The sequence below is a fragment of the Cupressus sempervirens genome, chromosome 3 (genome assembly GCF_028749045.1).
Source record: "Cupressus sempervirens isolate cs-2001-9-10 chromosome 3, ASM2874904v1, whole genome shotgun sequence".
Lineage (NCBI taxonomy): Eukaryota > Viridiplantae > Streptophyta > Pinopsida > Cupressales > Cupressaceae > Cupressus > Cupressus sempervirens.
In genome coordinates, this window is record NC_143120.1 from 679,314,155 (window position 1) to 679,341,498 (window position 27,344).

Consider the following 27,344-nt stretch of genomic DNA (forward strand, 5'->3'; position numbering starts at 1 on the left):
GTAGGAAAAATCACTAAGTCTCCACATAGACAAACTCTCTGTCAACATTTGCATAATTTCTCCCTTATTTTCATGCCTCGAAAAGGCCCCTAACCCCTCTTTTTATACAAAATATTTGCCTAAAATAGGGCAAAAACAAAAAAAAATCTAATAATAGGCCTTTACTACAGTCCACCTTCAAAATTAGGCCTTAGTCATTTTAGGAATTTGTCATTATCCTCTTTTGGAGGGTTAGTTTCCAACAAATCCCCTTAATTGGGAAAGAGGAATCAACATTGTTTAAAGGTAAATAAAAACCATGCATATTATATGCAAAGCCACTCACGTGGCGTGATGGCAGCGAACTCTTTTATGACAATGGAGGTCGACGGTTCCAACCCCCACACCGACCTCTTGTCTTTAACTCAAATTACCACCGCCACTAAAACCATAAATAGAACATTTCTTAAATGATCTTCAAAGGCCGCCGGTGGTGTAACGACCACCGGCTAGATTCTGGGGACCGGTGGTCACGAGTTCAAATCTCGACACCACTCTCAATTTTTTTTTATTTTTTTATTTTATTTTTAAAATTTATTATTATTATTTTTTCCACCTCATCATCTCAAACTTCAATTGGACATATCTTTCACATACGAACTCCATTTTTGATGAAACAAATGTTGCTCGAAAGCTCTTGACGAGATCTTCAATTTGAAATCCATTTTTGACCACTTTTGAGATGATTTTATTTTCACCTTTTGATGACCTTTGTACCTAGTTTGACCAAACTTTGACTGGTTGTAAATTTTGCATACGATCTTCTTTTTTACTTGTTCGAATTGCATTGGGTGTAGAATTTTGAAGACTTTAAAATGATGCCGATTGTTGGAGTTTTGGAGATACTTCAATTTTTGGTGAAAATATCCCCCGGATCAGCAATTCTTTGAAATATCATATTGTTAGGGATGTCAAGCTAGTGCTAGACATTTTACAGTTCTGGCAATTTATTTATTTATATGTATGTGGTACAATCTCTCTCTCTAAAGTTGCATAGTGTAATTTTTAACAAAAAAAATAGAACAAAATTCATCAGTGGAAATTAATTATAGCATATGACAACTTTTTATTGTTATATTTTAATGATGTCATCCTACATCCTAAATCATTATTTTTTTCTCTTTCACTTGGTGATAGGACAAGAAAATGAAAAATACATATATTTTTGTAAATCGTGTTTATGGGTGGGACATGCAGTCAATGGATCAAAAACTCTAGATGATCATTTTTGTTGGATAAGACCTAAAGATATGGAATATGCACATCTTGTAATTCAAGCCAATACTAACCTTGACTTGGTAGCTGAGATGGTGGTTGCACTAGTTGTATCATGTATTGTATTCAATAATGACAATACCTACTCAAGTAAGTTGGTTAGAGGTGTTGATCTTGTATATGAATTTGTAAGGGATAGTGGTAAGAAGACTAAATACAACTCTGGACATCCTAAAGTCATACAATTTTACAATTCATCTAGATATTATTATTAATATGTGGGGGTGTTGTATGGATGTATTTTTCCAGAGGGAATAACTCTTACCTTTGGCTAGCTACTCTTAAGACAATTGTCAAACATGTAAGAGCTTTATCAAGTGGACTGTATTATGGTGTGTTTAGTTAGAATAATAATCTTCCTAGTGTCCAAGTACATATTAGATCTAGAATTTTCATTTACTTATCATTTTTATTGATAAAAAATAATTAAAATGGATGGTTTTACCTTTTTAACTAACTAGGAAAACCCACAAAATAAGTGAGTTTGTAACTTGCCTTAATATATGTTGACCAAGTCATTTCAATCTCAAAGCAATTTGAAATCATATTTACTAATATTCAATTTCACATGAGCAAGCATCTTAGTGAACAATCCTCTTACCACTATCTTTCACACACAAGAGACTTGATGACCATTCATAATCTTGATCCTCTACAATGGACTATGTATAATGTTCATTTCAAGACTCCTTTTGAGTTCAATGTGAACATTTTCATGATTTTTTATTTTCTCTATTATATGAACAAGAAAATACTTCTAATCATTATGAATGGAAACTATATTAACCATCAATGTGGGACTAGGCGCAATGGTAGATGATCAGACTAGGTCATTGTTTTATTATCTTCTTTCTTCATGACTTATTGTCTATAAGTCTATCCTCATTTTGACCTTAATTTTAGTGTGTCTATCTTCATTTTCTACTCTTAGGTTTAGGGTTTCATCATTCCTTCACAAATAGTTAGTTGAAAAAGTGAAAGAATGCTATCAAAATAAAATGGATTAGAATAATCCAAGAGATCTAGTTATGATAATAGTTACAATAAACTCAAAACCAAAGAGATCTTTCCAAAGAGAAACACGAGAGGAAACAGATGATTTTTGAAAGGGGAAAGCAAAGAAAACCCCTTTCAAAGTGTGTGTGTGTGTGTGTGTGTGTGTGTGTGTGTGTGTGTGAGAGAGAGAGAGAGAGAGAGAGAGAGAGAGAGAGAGAGAGAGAGAGAGAGAGAGAGAGAGAGAGAGAGAGGCTTATTACAAGTACTACATAGTGAGTGTGTATTCTAAAGAATGAGAAAGAAGCATGTCTTATATAGAGATGAAAAGATGATTTATTTTAATAACTCTCATTTGAATTGTAGTGCCTCTCCCATTTGACTTCTATAAGTCACCCTGATGGATGCAACCTTGCTGATCTTTTGTTGTGATGAGATCATGATTGTGACCTTGAGTGGTCTACACCATCGAGGTGTTTAGATTTATGTTTCTGTATTAGTTGCTTTGATTATGCTTTTGACTAATCTTTGAGATTATAATGTGATTTTTGGTTCACTGAGGTTTGTGCCAGTGGTTACCAGGATAGATGGGGTATCATGAGGTTGTTTCATGATTACCTTGAGATGTGTGCAGGGATTGCAGTATGTTCTATTACCATGCTACACTAGACTAGGTTCTTGTAGTAGTGGTTAGTCATGTTTATGACTATGTTTGCTTGTGTTTTAAATGCCTTTTTAATGCAGAGTAATCAATCTTTATTAAATGCATTAATGATTAGAAATATATTGTTCATGTGGGATTATTTGGTTATGTGTTGCGGACATTTACCTTGTTATATTTTGATCAGAGAGATATTTGTTACTCATGTTATGTTTACATTTGAGAGGACCTGAAGGTCAAATGTTACACTTTGATTCCTGTATCATAGATTTTAGACTACTATGTTGTTCAGTTAATCATATTGCATGATGATGCCATTTTGAGATGACGGTGTGTTTTATGACGATATCTAGTTATCTGGTATTTGGACATACCTCTGATTATGTTAGGTGATGGATTTAATGCTATGGTTATTTACTTCATTCCTGCGTTGTTATGCTTTATGTGAACATGAGTGATGTAAATAGATTATTTTAATATAATTTAAAAATGGTTAAATTAGGTGATTTAATGAATTTATTTCTTCGGCTATGTTATTATATGCAATTGCACTTGATCGTGTTACTTAGTGTGCAGGATTTATATCCTTGGCAGTGGCACATGGAGTTAGTGATTCAGCCGTTCATATTTTACCAATGTCATCCTTGTATGGTCGACGTATCCTTAATTAAATGTTTAATTTAAACCTTTTGGTGATTATTAAATTCGAACTCATTTTGATTATGTGATTAGACCAGTAAGTGTGTCTGTGCATTTAGAGGTTCGCATTGTCGTGAAAGTTATTAAGGAGATTTATGTGTTTTTGGGTTTTCGGGCTTTTTAATTGATTTATTTTAATTTTTTCCATCTTTGCCATAGATGAATTCCTATTTATAGGAATAGCCTATTTTCGTTTGGGTCGATTCGGGATTTAACTAGGTTTGCTGATTATTTGCCCTAATCAATTTTTACTCGAAAAGTGAATAAGTATCCAAAGAGGAATTTAATTCCTCACTTCTCACTTTCAAATTGGAAAGTTGGAGAGTAAAATCAAAAATCCTCTTCATGAGGATTTATTATTTTGTTCCTTGTGGGAGCTACGGGCATGGGATTGTCGCGAGGTTGGGCTCATTGGATCTAGCTCAGGGAAACTTTGGATTGCCATGATTTTTAGCTACTTCTGTAGGATATTTATTTTATGGTTCAGATTCCCATTTTGCCCTTTTGGCTATAAGGTAGGGCTTTCCTATTTTATTGTTTTTGCTCCATTTCTATTTTTGTTTTTGGTAGCCATTTGTTTGGAGGCTGAGAACTAGTGTTCCCCTCCATTTTTTTATTTTAGTTCTACCTGCTTGGGCGGGTACGAACATTTCCCTATTTTTCGGGATGAGGATTTGAGATTTTGCACCATTATGTTGGCCATTTTTGCATACGGTGTCCATTTTAATTTATTTTTGGATTTTTGGGGTTTTTGAACCCAAAGGACAAATGGGTTTTAGTTTTGAAGTTTTTCCAAAATTTGGGATTTTTATATCATTTTGCATGCCGCCCTGTTTTCTCGAGTTTTCTTGGCACAATGTGGGTCATGCACTTAGATGATCTATTTGGATATCAGTCATACCACTTCTGCACTTATATGTTGCATTGGGATACGTGTTGCATCCATATTCTTGATGTTGTGTTCGGTTGAGTGATTTTATACCTGTTATGGTTTCTTTTAGACCTTTGCTTTTGTTTCATGAATGCTAAGATTCGTCTAGAATCCATACTCTCGAATTGAGGCCAGTTGAGTGAGTTCATGATGTTTGGTCTTGTTACATCATTAGGATTCGTGTAGAATCCATACTCTCAGATTGAGGCTGGTTGAGTGATTTCATGATGTATGATTTTATAGGCTTTGGGATTCATGTAGAATCTGTTCTTCCTGTGTTTCTTTCAGTTGGGTGTTTTCTTTGCATTGTGTTCCCATTCCTATCCTTGTGTTATGATCTTCATGATGGTGGTGTGCCACACACGAGTATGTACGCGTATATTTGTCGAGTGACTTGCGAGGCTCAATCTTCTATGGTACTTCCAAAAGTTATGATCATTGGGGTTGGGATGGGAGTATGCATGCCCACGGACACTTGTCATAGGATGAGCATGGGTTAGATAGGGTAGCATATGGACGGGGCTTCTATCTCGCAACCTAGTGACCTTAGTCCCATAGGGTTGGTGGAGGATAGGAAGTTTTAAATAAGTGATAACTAAATAAAATGTGTGACTGGTAATAAAACTTAAGATAATAAAATGGTACTTTTGTGTATTGGCCTTCCGTTGAGGGAGTTGAGCTACATAGATCAGAGCTTGGACTTTTCGATGCCAAGCCACTCTCCATGATGTTAGTCCCTACTTATTAGCCTGTTGAGTGTCTGACCAGGACCTGTACTCCTTGCATTGTCTTAGGTTCTTGATTGCAACCACCATACTATCTGGCGTGAGTGTTAGCCATGGATGTTGTGCTTTATGTGTGTTTGTGGTTGGATCTTTATCTCCATCAGCATGGCGGGTGTGGACCTACGGGTTCCACATGGTTGGGATGCGTAGCTACCTTCACCACTGCTAGAGATCGATGTATAGAGATGATCTTTGTTCTAGTGCGACTATTGCTGGATGCTTTCACTTGGTACTTCGAGTTTCAGAGTATGCTTCTTTGTGATTTATGCTTTCATTGGAATGCTTGGATATCATGTTTAGATGATGTTAGTTTATTTGATGCATTCCCTTATCATGATGTTTAGCATATGATTAGATGATGTAATTTGCTTTAGTAGTATATCTGTTGCTTACTACTATTTAGCATGTGATAGATGATGTTATCTACTGTAGGATTATCTTATGCTTTACTACTAGCATGTTAGATTTCTTTATGCTTATATTGTTGCATGTTTTTAGTAGTGATGTTTCTATTACGACAGTACCGATGATCTGGTCAGTGGCTTGGGATGTTACACGTGGGGGATGGCTAGGACCCACGATAGTCTTATGATGTTATTGACGGTTGGGAGGAACCACACATTTAGTTTGGTTGTTTAGTTCACTGTGATGTTTATTTCAGTGTGTTCTTTTCTGCAATAGTTTAGATGGATATATATCCTTCTTTCTATATTGTTCTTGCACTCAAGTGTTCATTCCTCGAGCCTTTGTGGATCCGGTACTCCCTGGTGTCACACACCTTATTGAGAAGTGTCGTACGATCTTTTAAAGTATCATACGCCTTATTGAGAAATGTCGCACGACACTGGAAGAGTGTCGCACGCGTTAAGGAGAACTGTCGCCCTCCCTTAGTAAAAAGTGTCACATGATTTTTTGTAAAAACCTACGTGGGCGGATAGCAGGCACTTTTTCTCGTGTTCAAAACTTTTTGAGGGTTGATCCGGATACCCTTTTGGGTTTTCTTCGACCCTATGTTGTTGTATTTTGAATTCAATTGGTTTATCTTGAAATCCAATTTTTATGTTTCCATTTTTGTCTCTTGGGGTTTAAAATATATCATTTAAGGTATAAGTTGACATATATTTAATTTCTTATACTTAAGATATATTGTAATATATGTGACGAATCTTTTCAGATAGGTTTCAGACCTCTCAGAGATAAGTTATGGATTCTAGAAAATTTCAGGGCTTCACAAATTGAGACTTAGCCAATTTTTAGGGCTTTAGGATTTCAGGCATAGCCAAATTTCAGGCTTCTGCATTTTACCCCAGCTTGGTGCTTTATTGATGAATGGTCTTTTCTTGAGCCTTCATCTTGTTGTGGCGGTTGTTGGCTTTTGTTCGCGTGTGTTAGTCGGTAGTGACATTTGGAGATCTATTGGTTGTCGAGATTGTGGTGAAGTCTTCCATTGTGATCATTGTGATCCCTGTATGATGTTGTCATGTGCATTCATAATTCTAAAAAAAAAATTCTTGGCTTGTATTTCATCCTTGTTTCCAAGGATCTCCGGGCGGGGCATTACATCTGGTATCAGAGCCCATGTTCAAACATTGGGATGTCTGTGTTTATGTTGCCCAGGTAGTTGTTGCTACGTTGGTTGAGTGCAAGTGTCTTGGTGAGAACTCGTGATCTTTGTTGCTTTGGCATCTACTCATGATGGATTTTCTTATCCAGTAGATGTGGCTAGAGCAGTGTGTGGAGAAGAAAGTGAGTCTTCCTAGGTTTGTAGGCGGAATCGATGTGCCTTGTTTGGTTGGTTGCTTGTGTGACCCTTTTTGGATGGAACCAATGATTGGTGTCCATGTGTTGGCTTTGAGAGCCTCCTTTTGTTTCTCCTTGTGGAGTTAGGTGCATTTTTCCTTGTTTTCTCCTTATTGCAAATAAATGGTTGAATCTTAATTGTGATGCTTTATTTTGTTGATTATAAGAATAAAATGGTTCCTTTCATTGAAAATGAGTGTTTATTGTGAATCACTGCAAAGAGTAGGTTTGCATTGTATCCTTGGGTTAACGACTTAAGTCCCCAATCTGATTGCTTCTTAAGCTTATGTAAAACTATATTAATTTTATGGAAATCTAAATGTTGCATTGCATGGAAATTATTGTTTTCTTCATATGCATGAGGTTACTGATGGTATATTGCTTGATGTGTGTGAGTGTGTTCACTAACGATGCTAGGATGATATATTCCTTAGCATTGTGTGGTTATTTATCTGTCTTGTGTGACTATTCTTAGTCATCACCTGTAATGTGATTTCTTTGAAGCCTTGTTTCTTTTGGTTGGAGGTACTTTCCTCATGTTGTCGGGCTAGCATTGGTATTCAGTATTTTCCTCTCTTGGAGTAGTCATCAAATTTTATCTATCGCTCTCTTTGTGATAGTTGTCACATTTAACTTATTGTTGAAATGAACTCTTTTTGGTACTTACTGTTGGAATCAGCAATTCTCCCATTTGGGCTTTTTATTTTGTTTCATGATGACTATTCTAGATGTGTTTTACTGCTGCCTAGTTGCGTGTTGTGACTCTATGATGTTCATCTCGAACCTCTGGTAGTACGTTCAAGGGATAATATCATGGAGAACATGCTAGTGTTTCTTTGTTAGATTTAAAGTTGTTATTGTAATTGAATGGTTTAAATGGTGATTAAACTTAATGTTAATTCTTGAAAGGTATGTACTTGTTTTATGGTGACTCTTGGACCCTTGCTTGAAAATCTATCAGTTTCATTATGCATTAGTGCTTATATTATGTTTAATTAATGAAATTATGATAGAAGAGTAATGATGGTTTCAAATTTGTGATTTACCTTTCATTCCATGTCATATGTTGTTTGGGCACGTGTGTTCTTGAGTGGTTTTGGACATTTTGTCCATCGCTTGTGTTGGTGACCAAGACTGTTGTTTTTGCCTTTGTGGTTTTGTTTTGAGTGGTGACTCAATCATAGGTCTTAGGTCTCTCTTAGCTTCTTCATGTTGTTGTCCTTGTCAGTATCTTTTCGACACTTTTCAAATGGATTCAATTCGAGTCTGAATGTGAAGCTGTGGCTTCTGGAGTTGCTGATTGTTGTTCCGAGTATCTTTTGAGTAGAGGCCAATTCAATCATGACATATCATATTTATGGCCATTGGAGAAGTTTAACTCTTCATGTTATTCATAATGGAAGATTTATCTTGTCTTCATAATCTACTAGGTACCTGTTGGGGTTCGTCCTTAGGTTTTTGTGTTTCCTATTGCACTAAACCGCTCTTGTGAGGTGTAGTGTGGTTTGTGAGCATTCCTTGCTCAGGGTTGATGTAGCCTTGTCTTTTGGGAATGACTTAGTTCTTTGATGAGTCTAGATTCTCCTTCTTGGATGTTGTCTTGGGTGCACCTCTATATCCTTTTCTCTCTTGTGAGAGTAGGCTAGTGTGGTCATGCCACTAGCTCAGTTAGTGTTTTCAGGTGAGTATGTTGATGGTTGGCAAAATTGTGAGTATCCTAATGCATCATGGACTGGTTATTCTAGAGGTTGAAAGAGAGACTCCCTCTCAATCCTAATACTCTATAGTATCCTTGTCCCTAAGCTTATATCTTCAGGTGGATTGTCTTAGTGAAGTTTTCTCATTAACTGTTGACTTGAGGCTAGAGACTGAGTTTAGCAGTAGTTTGGGTGTAGTTTTCCTAGAATGGTGCTAGAGGGACATGGTATCATTGGACACATGTTACCATCTCATGAGTTGGTATGTAGACATTTCATGATTGTGTCCACTGATGAAGGTCTATGCAACCTTTTGGAAAGGTGATATCTTGTCTAGTTGGTTTATGTTACCCTAGTTTCCAGGGGTAGTTGAGCTTTTGTGCCGTGCTGAGGATTCACGCTCCTACACTTAGTGGTGAGTAGTCTTTTGGAGTGTGTCCTTTTGTTGGTAAAATTTCATCTGCTTTTTCCGAAGGGTGAGTTTACATGGATTCCAGAACGATCATGTGTGACATGATAGTATTCTTGGGAATTTTGGGATGGTTTTTCCCCATGATTCCAACTCTTGTTGGAAGTGTGTCTTGTTTTGACCTTGTTTGTGGTCATGTGGTTGGTGCATTTCTTAGTTGGGCACCTGTTGACAAGGTAGGGAGGGTTGTTCCTTACCTTGTATTGTTGACATTTTTGGCTAGATGGTTTTCCCTAGCGCATAGAAGGTTCCTTGTTGGAGGACCTTGTGTCTGTGTGACACCCACTCTCTCGTGGTTAACCTATTTGGGTGTTAACGTGATGGTTTGAGAATGTTGGAGTGATTTGGGTTTGACTTGTACAGAGTTGTTGAGTCATTCCTATTGCTAGCTTTTGATTTTGTTCTTGGTGTGTTTGGTTTCTATTCTTGGATTGCAGGCTTCCAAGAGTAAGCCTAGTCTTTGGGGGGGATGATTTAGTGCCTCTCCCATTTGACTTCTGTAAGTCATCTTGATGGATGCAACCTTGTTGATCTGTTGTTGTGATGGGATCATGATTGTGACTTTGAGTGGTCTACACCGTCGAGGTGTTTAGATTTATGTTTCTGTATCAATTGCTTTGATTATGCTTTTGACTGATCTTTGAGATTATGATGTGATTTTTGGTTCACTAAGGTTTGTGCCAGTGGTTACTAGGATCGATGGGGTATCATGAGGTTGTTTCATGATTACCTTAAGATGTGTATAGAGATTGCACTATGTTCTATTACCATACTACACTAGACTATGTTGTTGTAGTAGTGGTTAGTCATGTTTATGACTGTGTTTGCTTATGTGTTTTAAATGCCTTTTTATTGTAGAGTAATCAATCTTTATTAAATGTATTAATGATTAGAAATGGATTATTCATGTGGGATTATTTGGTTATGTGTTGCGAACATTTACCTTGTTATATTTTGATTAGAGAGATATTTGTTACTCATGTTATGTTTACATTTGAGAGGACTTGAAGGTCAGATGTTACACTTTGATTCCCGCATCATGGATTTTAGACTACTATGATGTTAAGTTAAACATATTGCATATTGATGCCATTTTGAGATGACAGTGTGTTTTATGATGATATCTGGTTATCTGGTATTTGGACATACCTCTTATTATGTTAGGTGATGGATTTAATGCTATGGTTATTTACTTCATTCTTGCGTTGTTATGCTTTATGCAAATGTGTGTGATGTAAATAGATTATTTTAATATAATTAAATAAATGGTTAAATTAGGTGATTTAATGCATTTATTGCTTCAGCTATGTTATTATATGCAATTGCACTTGATCGTGTTGTTTAGTGTGCAGGATTTATATCCCTGGCAGTGGCACATGGAGTAAGTGATTCAACCGTTCATATTTTACCAATGTCATCCTTGTATGGTCGATGTATCCTTAATTAAATGTTTAATTTAAACCTTTCGGTGATTATTAAATCTAAACTCATTTGCATGATGTGATTAGACCAGTAAACTTGTCTATGCATTTAGAGGTTCGCATTGTTGCGAAAGTTATTAAGGAGATTTATGTGTTTTTGGATTTTTGGGCTTTTTAATTGATTTATTTTAATTTTTGGTAGCTTTTCCATAGATGAATTCCTATTTATAGGAATAACCTGTTTTCGTTTGGGTCAATTCGGGATTTAACTAGGTTGGCTGGTTATTTGCCCTAATCGATTATTCACTCGAAAAGTGAATAAGTATCCAAAGAGGAATTTAATTCCTCACTTCTCACTTTCAAATTGGAAAGTTGGAGAGTAAAACGCAAAATCCTCTTCATAAAGATTAATATTTTGTTCGTTGTGGGAGCTACGAGCATGGGATCGTGGTGAGGTTGGGCTCGTTGGATCCGGCTCAGGGAAACCTTGGATTGCCACGATTTTCAGCTACTTCTGCGGGATATTTATTTTATGGTTCAGATTCCCATTTTTCCCTTTTGGTTGTAAGGTAGGGCTTTCCTATTTTATGGTTTCTACTCTATTTCTGCTTCTATTTTTGGTAGCCATTTGTTTGGAGGCTGAGAACTAGTGTTTCCCTCCATTTTTGTATGTTAGTTCTACCCAGTTGGGCAGGTATGAACATTTTCCTATTTTTCGGGATGAGGGTTTGGGATTTTGCACTGTTATGCTTGTCATTTTTGCATACAGTGTCCATTTTCATTTATTTTGGAATTTTTGAGATTTTTGAATGCAAAGGCCAAATGGGTTTTAATTTCAAAGTTTTTTCAAAATTTGGTGTTTTACCTCATTTTGCGTGCCACCCTATTTTTAAAAGTTTTTTGGCACAATGTGGCTCGTGGACTTGGATGATCCGTTTGGATATCAGTCAGACCACTTTTATACTTTTATGTTGCATTGGTATGCATGTTACATCTATACTCTCGATGTTCTGTTCGGTTGAGTGATTTTATACCTGTTATGGTTTCTTGTAAACCTTTTCTTTTGTTTCGTGAATGCTAAGATTCATGTAGACTCCATACTCTCATAATGAGGCTAGTTGAGTGAGTTCATGATGTTTGGTGTTGTTACAACATTGAGATTAGTGTAGAATCCATACTCTTGGATTGAGTCCAGTTGAGTGATTTCATGATGTATGATTTTATTGGCTTTGGGATTCGTGTAGAATCCATCCTTCTCATGTTGCTTTCAGTTGGGTGTTTTCTTTGCATTGTGTTCTCATTCCTATCCTTGTGTTATGATCTTCATGATGGTGGTGCGCCACACATGAGTACATCTGTGTACATTTGTCGAGTGACTTGCGAGGCTCGGTCTTCCATGGTACTTTCAAAAGTTATGATCATTGGGGTTGGGATGGGAGTATGCATGCCCACAAGCACTTGTTGTAGGATGAGCATTGGTAGGGTAGGGTAGCATATAAAGAGGGCTTCTATCTTGCAGCTTGGTGACCTTAGTCCCATAGGGTTGGCGGAGGATAGGAAGTTTTAAATAAGTGATAACTAAATAAAATGTGTGACTGGTAATAAAACATAAGATAATAAAATGTTACTTTTATGTATTGGCCTTCTGTTGAGAGAGTTGAGCTACACAGTGTATTGGTCTTCCGTTGAGGGAGTTGAGCTACACAGATCTGAGCTTGGGCTTTTCGATGCCAAGTGACTCTCCATGATGTTAGTCCCTACTTAGTAGCCTATTGAGTGTCTGACCAGGCCCTGTACTCCTTGCATTGTCTTAGGTTCTTGGTTACAACCATCATACTCTCTGGCATGAGTGTTAGCCATGGATGTTGTGCTTTATGTGTGTTTGTGGTTGGATCTTTATCTCCATCAACACGGCGGGTTTGGACCTATGAGTTCCACATGGTTGGGAGGCATAGCTACATTCACCACTGCTAGGGATCGGTGTACAAAGACGATCTTTGTTCTAGTGTGATCGTTGCTGGATGCTTTCACTTGGTACGTTGGGTTTTGAAATATGCTTCCTTGTCATTTATGCTTTCATTGGAATGCTTGGATATCATGTTTAGATGATGTTAGTTTATTTGATGCATTCCCTTATCATGATGTTTAGCATATGATTAGATGATGTGATTTTCTTTAATAGTATATCTGTTGCTTACTGTTGTTTAGCATGTGATACATGATGTTATCTACTATAGGATTATCTTATGCTTTACTACTAGCATGTTAGATTTAATTATGCTTATATTGTTGCATTTTTTTAGTAGTGACGTCCCTATTACGATAGTACCGATGATCTGGTCGGTGGCTCAAGATGTTACACGCGGGGGATGGCTAGGACCCACGATGGTCTTATGATGCTATTGATGGTTGGGAGGAACTGTGCACTTAGTTTGTTTGTTCAGTTCACTGTGATATTTATTTTATTGTGTTCATTGCTACTATAGTTTAGATGGATAGATGTTCTTCGTTCTGTGTTGTTATTTCACTCGAGTGTTTATTCCTCGGGCCTTTGTGGATCTGGTAATCCCTGGTGTGGAGGTTCTTTGCACTATTTTTTGGTCCTTTATGCTTCTCGGAGTGTTTTCATGTTTCTATGGGTGACATTTTGTCAGCATTGTGCGACATAAAAAATGTATCGCACGTTTATACAAATTGTGTCGTACGATACTATAAAGTATCACATGCCTTCTTGATAAATGTTGTATGACACTAGAAGAGTGTTACACACCTTATTGTAAAGTTTCATACGATCCTATAAAGTATCAAATGCTTGCTTGAAAAATGTCGTACGATACTAGAAGAGTGTCGCACGCCTTAAGGAGAACTGTCACCCTCCCTTAGTAATAAGTGTCACACAGTTTTTTGTAAAAACCTATGTGGGAAAACAACGGGCACTTTTTGTCATGTTCGAGACTTTTTGAGTGTTGATCTAGATACCCTTTTGGGTGTTCTTCGACCTTATGTTGTTGCATTTTGAATTCAGTTGGTTTCTCTTGAAATCCAATTTTTATGTTTCTATTTTTGTCTCTTGGGGTTTAAAATATATCGTTTAAGGTATAAGTTGACTTATATTTAATTTCTTATACTTAAGATATATGTTAATATATGCGACGAATCTTTTGAGATAGGTTTCAGACCTCTCGGAGATAAGTTATGGATTCTAAAAAATTTTAGGACTTCAGAAATCCAAACTTAGCCAATTTTCAGGGCTTTAGGATTTCATGCTTAGCCAAATTTCAGGCTTCTGGATTTTACCCCAACTTGGTGCTTTGTTGATGAGTGGTCTTTTCTTGAGCCTTCATCTTGTTATGGTGGTTGTTGGCTTTTGTTTGCATGTGTTAATCAATAGTGGCATTTGGAGATCTACTGGTTGTTAGGATTGTGGTGAAGTCTTCCACTGCGATCGTTGTGATCCCTGTATGATGTTGTCATGTGCATTCATATTTGTAAAAAAAAATTCTTGGCTTGTATTTAATCTGTGTTTATGTTGCCCAGGTAGTTGTTGCTGCATTGGTTGAGTGCGAGTGTCTTGGTGAGAACTCATGATCTTTGTTGCCTTGGTATCTACTTGTGATGGATTTTCTTATCTAGTAGATGTGACTAGAGTTGTGTGTAGAGAAGGAAGTGAGTCTTCCTATCTTTGTAGGTGGAATCGATGTGCCTTGTTTGGTTGGTTGCTTGTGTGACCCTTTTTGGATGGAACCAATGATTGGTGTCTATGTGTTGGCTTTGAGTGCCTCCTTTTGTTTCTCCTTGTGGAGTTAGGTGCATTGTTCCTTTTTTTCTCCTTATTGCAAGTAAATGGATGAATCTTAATTGTGATTCTTTATTTTGTTGATTATAAGAATAAAATGGTTCCTTTCATTGAAAATGAGTGTTTATTGTGAATCATTCCAAAGAGTAGGTTTGCATTATATCCTTGGGTTGATGGCTTAAGTCCCCAATCTGATTGCTTCTTAAGCTTATGTAAAACTGTATTAATTTGATGGATATCTAAATGTTGCATTGCATGGAAATTATTGTTTTCTGCATATGCATGAGGTTACTGATGGTATATTGCTTGATGTGTGTGAGTGTGTTCACTAACGATGCTAAGATGATGTATTCCTTAGCATTGTGTGTTGATTTATCCCTCTTGTGTGACTGTACTCAGTCATCACCTGTAATGTGATTTGTTTGATGCCTTATTTCTTTTGGCTGGAGGTACTTTCCTCATGTTGTTGGGCTAGCATTGGTTTTTAGTATTTTCCTCTCTTGGAATAGTCATCAAATTTTATCTATCGCTCTCTTTGTGACAGTTGTCACATTTGACTTATTGTTGAAATGAGCTCTTTTTGGTACATACTATTGGAATTGGCAATTCTCCCATTTGGGATTTTTATTTTGTTTCATGATGACTATTCTGGATGTGTTTTACTGCTGCCCAGTTGTATGTTGTGACTCTATCATGTTCATCTAAAACCTCTGGTAGTACGTTCAAGGGATAATATCATGGAGAACATGCTAGTGTGTCTTTGTTAGATTTAAAGTTGTTATTGTAATTGAATGGTTTAAATGGTGATTAAACATAATGTTAATTCTTGAAAGGTATGTACTTGTTTTATGGTGACTCTTGGACCCTTTCTTGAAAATCTTTTAGTTTCATTGTGCATTAATGCTTACATTATGTTTAATTAATTAAATTATGAAAGAAGAGTAATGATGGTTTCAATGTGTGATTTACCTTTCATTCCATGTCATATGTTATTTGGGCATGTGTGTTCTTGAGTGGTTTTGGACATTTTGTCCGTCGCTTCTCTTGGTGGCCAAGACTGTTGTTTTTGCCTTTGTGGTTTTGTTTTGAGTGGTGACTCAATCGTAGGTCTTAGCTCTCTCTTAGCTTCTTCATGTTGTTGTCCTTATTGATATCTTTTTGACACTTTTCAAATGGATTCAATCTGAGTCTGGATGTGAAGCTGTGGCTTTTGGAGTTGCTGATTGTTGTTCTGAGTATCTTTTGAGCAGAGGCCAATTCAATCATGACATATCATATTTATGGCCATTGGAGAAGTTTAACTCTTCATGTTATTCATAATGGAAGAGTTATCTTGTCTTCATAATCTACTAGGTACCTGTTGGGGTTCATGCTAATGTTTCCATGTTTCCTATTGCACTAAACTGCTCTTGTGAGGTGTAGTGTGGTTTGTGAGCATTCCTTGCTTAGGGTTGATGTTGCCTTATCTTTTGGGAGTGACTTAGTTCTTTGATGAGTCTAGATTCTCCTTCTTGGACGTTGTCTTGGGCGCACCTCTGTATCCTTTTCTCTTTTGTGAGATTAGGCTAGTGTGGTCATGCCACTAGCTCAGTTAGTGTTTTCAGGTGAGTATGTTGATGGTTGGTGAAATTGTGAGTTTCCTAATGCATCATGGACTGGTTAGTTTAGAGGTTGAGAGAGAGACTCCCTCTCAGTCCTAATACTCTATAGTATCCTTCTCCCTAAGCTTATATCTTCAGGTGGATTGTCTTAGTCAAGTTTTCTCATTAACTATTGACTTGAGGCTAGAGATTGAGTTTAGCAGTAGTTTGGGTGTAGTTTTCCTAGAATGGTGCTAGAGGGACATGGTATCGTTGGACACATGTTACCATCTCATGAGTTGGTATGCAGACATTTCATGATTGTGTCCACTGATGAAGGTCTATGCAAAATTTTGGAAAGGTGATATCTTTTCTAGTTGGGTTATGTTACCCTAGTTTCTAGTGGTAGTTGAGCTTTTGTGCCATGGTGAGGTGTCATGCTCGTACGCTTGGTGGTGAGTAGTCTTTTGGAGTGTGTCCTTTTATTGGTAAACTTTCATCTTTTTTTTCCTAAGGGTGAGTTTACGTGGATTCTAGAATGATCATGTGTAACATGATAGTATTCTTGGGAATTTTGGGATGGTTTTTCCCCATGATTCGAACTCTTGTTGGAAGTGTGTCTTGTTTTCACCTTGTTTTTGGTCATGTTGTTCGTGCATTTCTTAGTTGGGCACCTGTTGACAAGGTAGGGAGGGTTGTTCTTTACCTTGTATTATTGACATTTTTGGCTAGATGGGTTTTTGCTAGAGCATAGAAGGTTGCTTATTGGAGGACCTTTTGTCTGTGTGACACCCACTCTCTTGTGGTTAACCTATTTGGGGGTTAACATGATGGTTTGAGAATGTTGGAGTGGTTTGAGTTTGACTTGTACAGAGTTGTTGAGTCATTCCTATTGCTCGCTTTTGATTTTGTTCTTGGTGTGTTTGGTTTCTATTCCTGGATTGTAGGCTTCCAGGAGTAAGCCTAGTCTTTGGGGGGGATGATGTAGTGCCTCTCTCGTTTGACTTCTATAAGTCATCCTGATGGATGCAACCTTGCTGATCTGTTGTTTTGATGGAATCATGATTGTTACCTTGAGTGGCCTACACCATTGAGGTGTTCAGATTTATGTTTTTGTATCAGTTGCTTTGATTATGCTTTTGACTGATCTTTGAGATTATGATTTGATTTTTGGTTCAATGAGGTTTGTGCCAGTGGTTACCAAGATTGATGGGGTATCATGAGGTTGTTTCATGATTACCTTGAGATGTGTGCGGAGATTGCACTATGTTCTATTACCATGCTACACTAGACTAGGCTCCTGTACCAGTGGTTAGTCATGTTTATTACTGTGTTTGCTTATGTGTTTTAAATGCCTTTTTAATGCAGAGTAATCAATGTTTATTAAATGCATTAATGATTAGAAATGGATTGTTCATGTGGGATTATTTGGTTATGTGTTGCAGACATTTACCTTGTTATATTTTGATCAGAGAGATATTTGTTACTCGTGTTATGTTTACATTTGAGAGGACCTAAAGGTCAGATGTTACACTTTGATTCCCGTATCATGGATTTTAGACTACTATGTTGTTTAGTTAATCATATTGCATGATGATGCCATTTTGAGATGACAGTGTGTTTTATGATGATATCTGATTATCTAGTATTTGAACATACCTCTGATAATTATAGGTGATGGATTTAATGCTATGGTTATTTACTTCATTCCTGCGTTGTTATGCTTTATGCGAACGTGAGTGATGTAAATATATTATTTTAATATAATTAAATAAATTGTTAAATTAGGTGATTTAATGCATTTATTGCTTCGACTATGTTATTATATGCAATTGCACTTGATCGTGTTGTTTAGTGTGCTGTATTTATATCCCTGGCAGTGGCACATGGAGTTAGTGATTCAACCGTTCATATTTTACCAATGTTGTCTTTGTATGGTCGACGTATCCTTAATTAAATATTTAATTTAAACTTTTCAGTGATTATTAAATCTGAACTCATTTGCATTATGTGCTTAGACCAGTAAGCGTGTCTGTGCATTTAGAGGTTCGCGTTGTCGCGAAAATTATTAAGGAGATTTATGTGTTTTTGAATTTTCGAGCTTTTTAATTGATTTATTTTAATTTCTAGCAGCTTTGCCATAGATGAATTCCTATTTATAGGAATAGCCTATTTTCGGTTGAGTCGATTAAGGATTTAACTAGGTTGGTTGGTTATTTGCCCTAATCGATTATTCACTCGAAAAGTGAATAAGTATCCAAAGAGGAATTTAATTCCTCACTTCTCACTTTCAAATTGGAAAGTTGGAGAGTAAAACCCAAAATCCCCTACATGAGGATTTATTATTTTGTTCGTTGTGGGAGCTATAGCCGTGGGATTGTCGTGAGGTTGGGCTCGTTGGATCCGGCTCAGGGAAACCTTGGATTGCCGCAATTTTCAGCTACTTCTACGAGATATTTATTTTCTGGTTCGAATTCCCATTTTTCCCTTTTGAATGTAAGGTAGGGCTTTCCTATTTTATTGTTTCTGCTTCTATTTTTTGTAGCCATTTTTTTGGAAGTTGAGAACTAGTGTTCCCCTTCATTTTTGTATGTTAGTTCTACCCGGTTGGGCGGGTATGAACATTTCCCTATTTTTTGGGATGAGGGTTTGGGATTTTGCACTGTTATGCTGGCCGTTTTTGCATATGGTGTCCATTTTCATTTATATTTTAATTATTGGGATTTTATAACCCAAAGGCCAAATGGGTTTTAATTTTGAAGTTTTTCAAAAATTTGGAATTTTTACCTCATTTTGTGTGTCGCCCTATTTTCTCAAGTTTTCTTGGCACAATGTGGGTCATAGACTTAGATGATCCATTTGGATATCATTCAGACCACTTATGCACTTTTATGTTGCATTGGGATGCATGTTGCATCCGTACTCCCGATGTTGTGTTCGGTTGAGTGATTTTATACTTGTTATGGTTTTTTTTAGACCTTTATTTTTGTTTCGTGAACACTAAGATTCGTGTAGAATACATACTCTCGGATTGAGGCCGGCTGAGTGAGTTCATGATGTTTGGTCTTGTTACATCATTGGGATTCGTGTAGAATCCATACTCTCGGATTGAGGCCAGTTGGGTGATTTTGTGATGTATGATTTTATTGGCTTTGGGATTCATGTAGAATCCGTCCTTCCCGTGTTGCGTTCAGTTGGGTGTTTTGTTTGCATTATGGTCTCATTCTTGTCCTTGTGTTATGATCTTCGTGATGGTGGTGTGCCACACACGAGTACGTCATCGTACATTTGTCGAGTGACTTGTGAGGCTCGATCTTCTGTAGTACTTTTGGAAGTTATGATCATTGTGGTTGGGATGGGAGTATGCATGCACACGGGCACTTGTCATAAGATGAGCATGGGTAGGGTAGGGTAGCATATGGAGGGGGCTTCTATCTCGCAACCTAGTGACCTTAGTCCCATAAGGTTGGTGGAGGATAGGAAGTTTTAAATAAGTGATAACTAAATAAAATGTGTGACTGGTAATAAAACCTAAGATAATAAAATGGTACTTTTGTGTATTGGCCTTCCGTTGAGGGAGTTGAGCTACACAGATCTGAGCTTGGGCTTTTCGATGCCAAGCGACTCTCCATGATGTTAGTCCCTACTTAGTAGCCTATTGAGTCTCTGACTAGGATCTGTACTCCTTGCATTGTCTTAGGTTCTTGGTTGTAGCCATCATATTGTCTGGCGTGAGTGTTAGCCATTGATGTTGTGCTTTATGTGTGTTTGTGGTTGGATCTTTATCTCCATTAGCATGGTGGGTGTGGACCTACGGGTTCCACATGGTTGGGAGGTATAGCTACCTTGAGCACTACTAGGGATCGGTGTACAGAGATGATCTTTGTTCTAGTGCGACTATTGCTGGATGCTTTCACTTGGTACTTCGGGTTTCAGAGTATGCTTCCTTGTGATTTATGCATTCATTGGAATACTTGGATATCATGTTTAGATGATTTTAGTTTATTTGATGCATTCCCTTATCATGATGTTTAGCATATGATTAGATGATGTGATTTTATTTAGTAGTATATCTGTTTCTTACTGTTGTTTAGCATGTGATAGATGATGTTATCTACTGTAGGATTATCTTATGCTTTACTACTAGCATGTTAGATTTCCTTATGCTTATATTGTTGCATGTTTTTAGTAGTGACGTCCCTATTACGAGGTTACTAATGGTATATTGCTTGATGTGTGTGAGTGTGCTCACTAACGATGCTAGGATGATGTATTCCTTAGCATTGTGTGGTGATTTATCCCTCTTGTGTGACTGTACTCAGTCATAACCTGTAATGTGATTTGTTTGATGCCTTATTTCTTTTGGCTGGAGTTACTTTCCTCATGTTGTTGGGCTAGCATTGGTTTTCAATATTTTCCTCTCTTGGAGTAGTTATCAAATTTTATCTATCGCTCTCTTTGTGACAATTTTCACATTTGACTTAATTTTGAAATGAGCTCTTTTTGGTACTTACTGTTGGAATCGGCAATTCTCCCATTTGGGCTTTTTATTTTGTTTCATGATGACTATTCTGGATGTGTTTTACTGCTGCCCAGTTGTGTGTCATGACTTTATCAAGTTCATCTCGAACCTCTCGTAGTACATTCAAGGGATAATATCATGGAGAACATGCTAGTGTGTCTTTGTTAGAGTTAAAGTTGTTATTGTAACTAAATGGTTTAAACGGTGATTAAACTTAATGTTAATACTTGAAAGGTATGTACTTATTTTATGGTGACTCTCAAAGCCTTTCTTATGTTTAATTAATGAAATTAGGAAAGAATATTAATGATGGTTTCAATGTGTGATTTACCTTTCATTCCATGTCATATGTTGTTTGGGCATGTGTGTTCTTGAGTGGTTTTGGACATTTTGTCTATCACTTGTCTTGGTGGCCAAGATTGTTGTTTTTGCCTTTGTGGTTTTGTTTTGAGTGGTGACTCAATCATAGGTCTTAGGTCTCTCTTAGCTCCTTCATGTTGTTGTCCTTGTTGATATCTTTTTGACACTTTTCAAATGGATTCAATCCGAGTCAATATGTGAAGCTATGGCTTCTGGAGTTGCTGATTTTTGTTCCGAGTATCTTTTGAGTAGAGGCCAATTCAATCATGACATATCATATTTATGGCAATTGGACAAGTTTAACTCTTTATGTTTTTCATAATGGAAGAGTTATCTTGTCTTCATAATCTACTAGGTACCTGTTGGGGTTCGTGCTTAGGTTTTTGTGTTTCCTATTGCACTGAACCGTCCTTGTGAGGTGTAGTGTAGTTTGTGAGCATTCCTTGCTTAGGGTTGATGTTGCCTTGTCTTTTGGGAGTGACTCAGTTCTTTGATGAGTCTAGATTCTCCTTCTTGGACGTTGTCTTCGGTGCACCTTTGTATCCTTTTCTCTCTTGTGAGAGTAGGCTAGAGTGGTCATGTCACTAGCTCAGTTAGTGTTTTCAGGTGAGTATGTTGATGGTTGGTGAAATTGTGAGTTTCCTAACACATCATGGACTTGTTAGTGTAGAGGTTGAGAGAGAGACTCCCTCTCAGTCCTAATACTCTGTAGTATCCTTCTCCCTAAGCTTATATCTTCAGGTGGATTGTCTTAGACAAGTTTTCTCATTAACTATTGACTTGAGGCAAGAGATTGAGTTTAGTAGTAGTTTGGGTGTAGTTTTCCTAGCATGGGGCTAGAGGGACATGGTATCATTAGATAGATGTTACCATCTCGTGAGTTGGTATGCAGACATTTCATGATTGTGTCCACTAATGAAAGTCTGTGCAACCTTGTGAAAAGGTGATATCTTGTCTAGTTGGGTTATGTTACCCTTGTTTCCAGTGGTATTTAAGCTTTTGTGTCATGGTGAGGCATCATGATCCTACACTTGGTGGTGAGTAGTCTTTTGGAGTGTGTCCTTTTGTTGGTGAACTTTCATCTGCTTTTCCCTAAGGGTGAGTTTACGTGGATTCCAAAATGATCATGTGTGACATGATAGTATTTTTTGGAATTTTGGGATGGTTTTTCCTCATGATTCCAACTCTTGTTGGAAGTGTGTCTTGTTTTCACCTTGTTTTTGGTCATGTGGTTGGTGCATTTCTTAGTTGGGCACCTATTGACGAGGTAGGGAGGGTTGTTCCTTACCTTGTATTGTTGACATTTTTGGCTAGATGGATTTTTCCTAGTAGATAGAAGGTTCCTTCTTGGAGGACCTTGTATCTGTGTGACACCCACTCTCTCGTGGTTAACCTATTTGGGGGTTAACGTGATGGTTTGAGATTTTTGGAGTGATTTGGGTTTGACTTTTAGAGAGTTGTTGAGTCATTCCTATTGCTAGCTTTTGATTTTGTTCTTGGTGTGTTTGGTTTCTATTCTTGGATTGCAGGCTTCCAGGAGTAAGCCTAGTCTTTGGGGGGGATGATGTAGTGCCTCTCCCGTTTTACTTCTTGAAGTCATCTTGATGGATGCAACCTTGTTGATCTGTTGTTGTGATGGGATCATGATTGTGACCTTGAGTGGTCTACATCGTCGAGGTGTTCAGATTTATGTTTCTATATCAGTTGCTTTTATTATGCTTTTGACTGATCTTTGAGATTATGATGTGATTTTTGGTTCACTAAGGTTTGTGCCAGTGGTTACCAAGATTGATGGGTATCATGAGGTTGTTTCATGATTACCTTGAGATGTGTGTAGAGATTGCACTATGTTCTATTACCATGCTACACTGGACTAGGTTCTTGTAGCAGTGGTTAGTCATTTTTATGACTGTGTTTGCTTATGTGTTCTAAATGCCTTTTTAATGTAGACTAATCAATCTTTATTAAATGCATTAATGATTAGAAATGGATTGTTCATGTGGGATTATTTGCTTATGTGTTGCAGATATTTACCTTGTTATATTTTGATCAAAGAGATATTTTTCGCTCATGTTATGTTTACATTTGAGAGGACCTGAAGGTCAGATGTTACACTTTGATTCCCGTATCATGGATTCTAGACTACTATGTTGTTCAGTTAATCATATTGCATGATGATGCCATTTTGAGATGATAGTGTGTTTTATGATGACATCTAGTTATCTGGTATATGTACATACCTCTGATTATGTTAGGTGATGGATTTAATGCTATGGTTATTTACTTCATTCTTGCATTGTTATGCTTTATGCGAACGTGAGTGATGTAAATAGATTATTTTAATATAATTAAATAAATGGTTAAATTAGGTGATTTAATGCATTTATTGCTTTGGCTATGTTATTATATGCAATTTCACTTGATCATGTTGTTTAGTGTGGAGGATTTATATCCCTGGCAATGGCACATGGAGTTAGTGATTTAGCCATTCATATTTTACCAATGTCGTCCTTGTATGGTTGACGAATCCTTAATTAAATATTTAATTTAAACCTTTCGGGGATTATTAAATCTGAACTCATTTGCATTATGTGATTAGACCAACAAGCATGTCTGTGCATTTAAAGGTTCGCATTGTCGTGAGAGTTATTAAGGAGATTTATGTGTTTTTGGGTTTTCGAGCTTTTTAATCGATTTATTTTAATTTCTGACAGCTTTGCCATAGATGAATTTCTATTTATAGGAATAGTCTATTTTCATTTGGGTCGATTCGAGATTTAACTAGGTTGGCAGGTTATTTACCCTAATCGATTATTCACTCGAAAAGTGAATAAGTATTAAAAAAGGAATTTAATTCCTCACTTCTCACTTTCAAATTGGAAAGTTGGAGAGTAAAAACCAAAATCCTCTTCATGAGGATTTATTATTTTGTTCATTGTGGGAGCTACGAGTATGGGATCGTTGCGAGATTGGGCTTGTTGGATCCAGCTCGAGGAAACCTTGGATTGCCGCAATTTTCAACTTATTCTGCGAGATATTTATTTTATGGTTCATATTCCCGTTTTGCCCTTTTGGCTGTAAGGTAGGGCTTTCCTAATTTATTGTTTCTACTCTGTTTCTACTTTTTTTTTTGGTAGTCATTTGTTTGGAGGCTGAGAACTAGTGTTCCCCTCCATTTTTGTATGTTAGTTCTACCCAATTGGGCGGGTATGAACATTTCCCTATTTTTCGAGATGAGGGTTTGGGATTTTGCACTGTTATGCTGGCTGTTTTTGCATACGGTGTTCGTTTTGATTTATTTTTGAATTTTTGGGATTTTTGAACCTAAAGGCCAAATGGGTTTTAATTTTGAAGTTTTTACAAAATTTGGGATTTTTACCTCATTTTGCATGCCACCCTATTTTCTTGCATTTTCTTGGCACAATGTGGGTCGTGGACTTGGATGATCCATTTGGATATTAGTCAGACCAGTTCTGCACTTTTATGTTTCATTGGGATGCATGTTGTATCCATACTCCCGATGTTGTGTTCAGTTGAGTGATTTTATACCTGTGATGGTTTCTTTTAGACCTTTACTTTTGTTTCCTGAACGCTAAGATTCATGTAGAATCCATACTCTCGGATTGAGGCCGGTTAAGTGGGTTCATGATGTTTGGTCTTGTTACATCATTGGGATTTTTGTAGAATCCATACTCTTGGATTGAGGTCAATTGAGTGATTTCATGATGTATGATTTTATTGGCTTTGGGATTCGTGTAGAATCTGTCCTTCCCATGTTGCTTTTAGTTGGGTGTTTTATTTGCATTGTGTTCTCATTCCTGTCCTTGTGTTATGATCTTCATGATGGTGGTGCGCCACACACGAGTATGTCCACGTACATTTATCGAGTGACTTGCGAGGCTTGATCTTCCATGGTACTTCCAAAAGTTATGATCATTGGGGTTGGGATGGGAGTATGCATGCCCACGGGCACTTGTCATAGGATGAGCATTGGTAGGGTAGGGTAGCATATGGAGGGGGCTTCTATCTCACATCTTGGTGACCTTAGTCCCATAGGGTTGGCAGAGGATAGGAAGTTTTAAATAAGTGATAACTAAATAAAATGTGTTACTGGTAATAAAACTTAAGATAATAAAATGGTACTTTTGTGTATTGGCCTTCTATTGAGGGAGTTGAGCTACATAGTGTATTGGCCTTCCGTTGAAGGAGTTGAGCTACACAGATCTGAGCTTGGGCTTTTCGATGCCAAGCCACTCTCCATTATGTTAGTCCCTACTTAGTAGCTTATTGAGTGTCTGACTAGGACGTGTACTCCTTGCATCGTCTTAGGTTCTTGCTTCCAGCCACCATACTATCTAGCGTGAGTGTTAGCCATGGATGTTGTGCTTTATGTGTGTTTGTGGTTGGATCTTTATCTCCATCAGCATGATGGGTGTGGACCTAGGGGTTCCATGTGGTTGGGAGACGTAGCTACCTTCACCATTGCTAGGGATCGGTGTACAGAGATGATCTTTGTTCTAGTGCGACCGTTGTTGGATGCTTTCACTTGGTACTTCGAGTTTAGGAGTATGCTTCCTTGTGATTTATGCTTACATTGGAATGCTTGGATGTCATATTTGGATGTTGTTAGTTTATTTGATGTGTTATCTTTTCATGATGTTTAGCATATGATTAGATGATGTGATTTGCTTTAGTAGTATATCTGTTGCTTACTGTTGTTTAGCATGTGATACATGATGTTATCTACTGTAGGATTATCTTATGCTTTACTACTAGCATGTTAGATTTCCTTATGCTTATACTATTGCATGTTTTTAGTAGTGACGTCCCAATTATGATAGTACCGATGATCTAGTCGTTGTCTTGGGGTGTTACGCATGGGGGATAGCTAGGACCCAAGATGGTCTTACGATGCTATTGACGGTTGGGAGGAACCACACACTTAGTTTGGTTATTCAGTTCATTGTGATGTTTATTTCAGTGTGTTCTTTGCTGTTGTAGTTTAGATGGATAGATGTTATTCTTTCTGTGTTGTTCTTGCCCTCGAGTGTTCATTCCTCGAGCATTTGTGGATCTGGTACTCCCTGGTGTGGAGGTTCTTTGCTCTATTTTTTGGTCCTTTATGCTTTTCGGAGTGTTTTCATGTTTCTATGGGTGGCATTATGTCACCATTGTGCAACATAAAAATGTATCGCATGCCCATACAAATTGTGTCGTACGATACTGTAAAGTATTGCACGCCTTCTTGAGAAATATCGTACGACATTGGAAGAGTGTCGGATGCCTTAATGAGAAGTGTCGTACGATCCCTTAAAGTATCACATGCCTTCATTAGAAAATGTCGTACGACACTGGAAGAGTGTCACACACTTTAAGGAGAAGTGTCACCCTCCTTTAGTAAAAAGTATCGCACAATTTTTTGTAAAAACCTACGTGGGCGAGCAACAGGCACTTTTTGTCATGTTCAAAACTTTTTGAGGGTTGATCTGGATACCCTTTTGGGTGTTCTTCAACGCTATGTTGTTGCATTTTGAATTCAGTTGGTTTCTCTTGAAATCCAATTTTTATTTTTCTATTTTTGTCTCTTAGGGTTTAAAATATATCGTTTAAGGTATAAGTTGATGTATATTTAATTTCTTATACTTAAGATATATTTTAATATATGCGACAAATCTTTTGATATAGGTTTCAGACCTCTCGGAGATAAGTTATGGATTCTAGAAATTTTCAAGGCTTCAAAAATCCAAACCTAGCCAATTTTCAAGGCTTCAGGATTTCAGGCTTAGCCAAATTTCAGGCTTCTGCATTTTACCCCAGCTTGGTTTTTTGTTGATGAGTGGTCTTTTCTTGAGCCTTCATCTTGTTTTGGTGGTTGTTGGCTTTTTTTCACATGTGTTAGTTGGCAGTGGCGTTCGGAGATCTATTGGTTGTCGGGATTGTGGTGAAGTCTTCCGTTGTGATCGTTGTGATCCCTATATGATGTTGTCATGTGCATTAATACTTGTAAAAAAAAAATTCTTGGCTTGTATTTCATCCTTGTTTCAAAGGATCTCCAGGCGGGGCATTACATATGGTATCAAAGCCCATGTTCAAACATTGGGATGTCTATTTTTATGTTGCCAAGGTAGTTGTTGCGTTGGTTGAGTTTGAGTGTCTTGGTGAGAACTCATGATCTTTGTTGCTTTGGTATCTACTCATGATGGATTTGCTTATCAAGTAGATGTGACTAGAGCAGTGTGTGGAGAAGGAAGTGAGTCTTCCTGGCTTTGTAGGCAAAATCAATGTGCCTTGTTTGGTTGGTTGCTTGTGTGACCCT

General features: G+C 37.3%; 1 pseudogene; it reads left to right on the forward strand.

Moving 5' to 3' along the window:
• The window catches only part of LOC149568550 (endoglucanase 25-like), a 136,049-nt pseudogene that overhangs the window by 35,510 nt on the left and 73,195 nt on the right, over positions 1–27,344 (forward strand).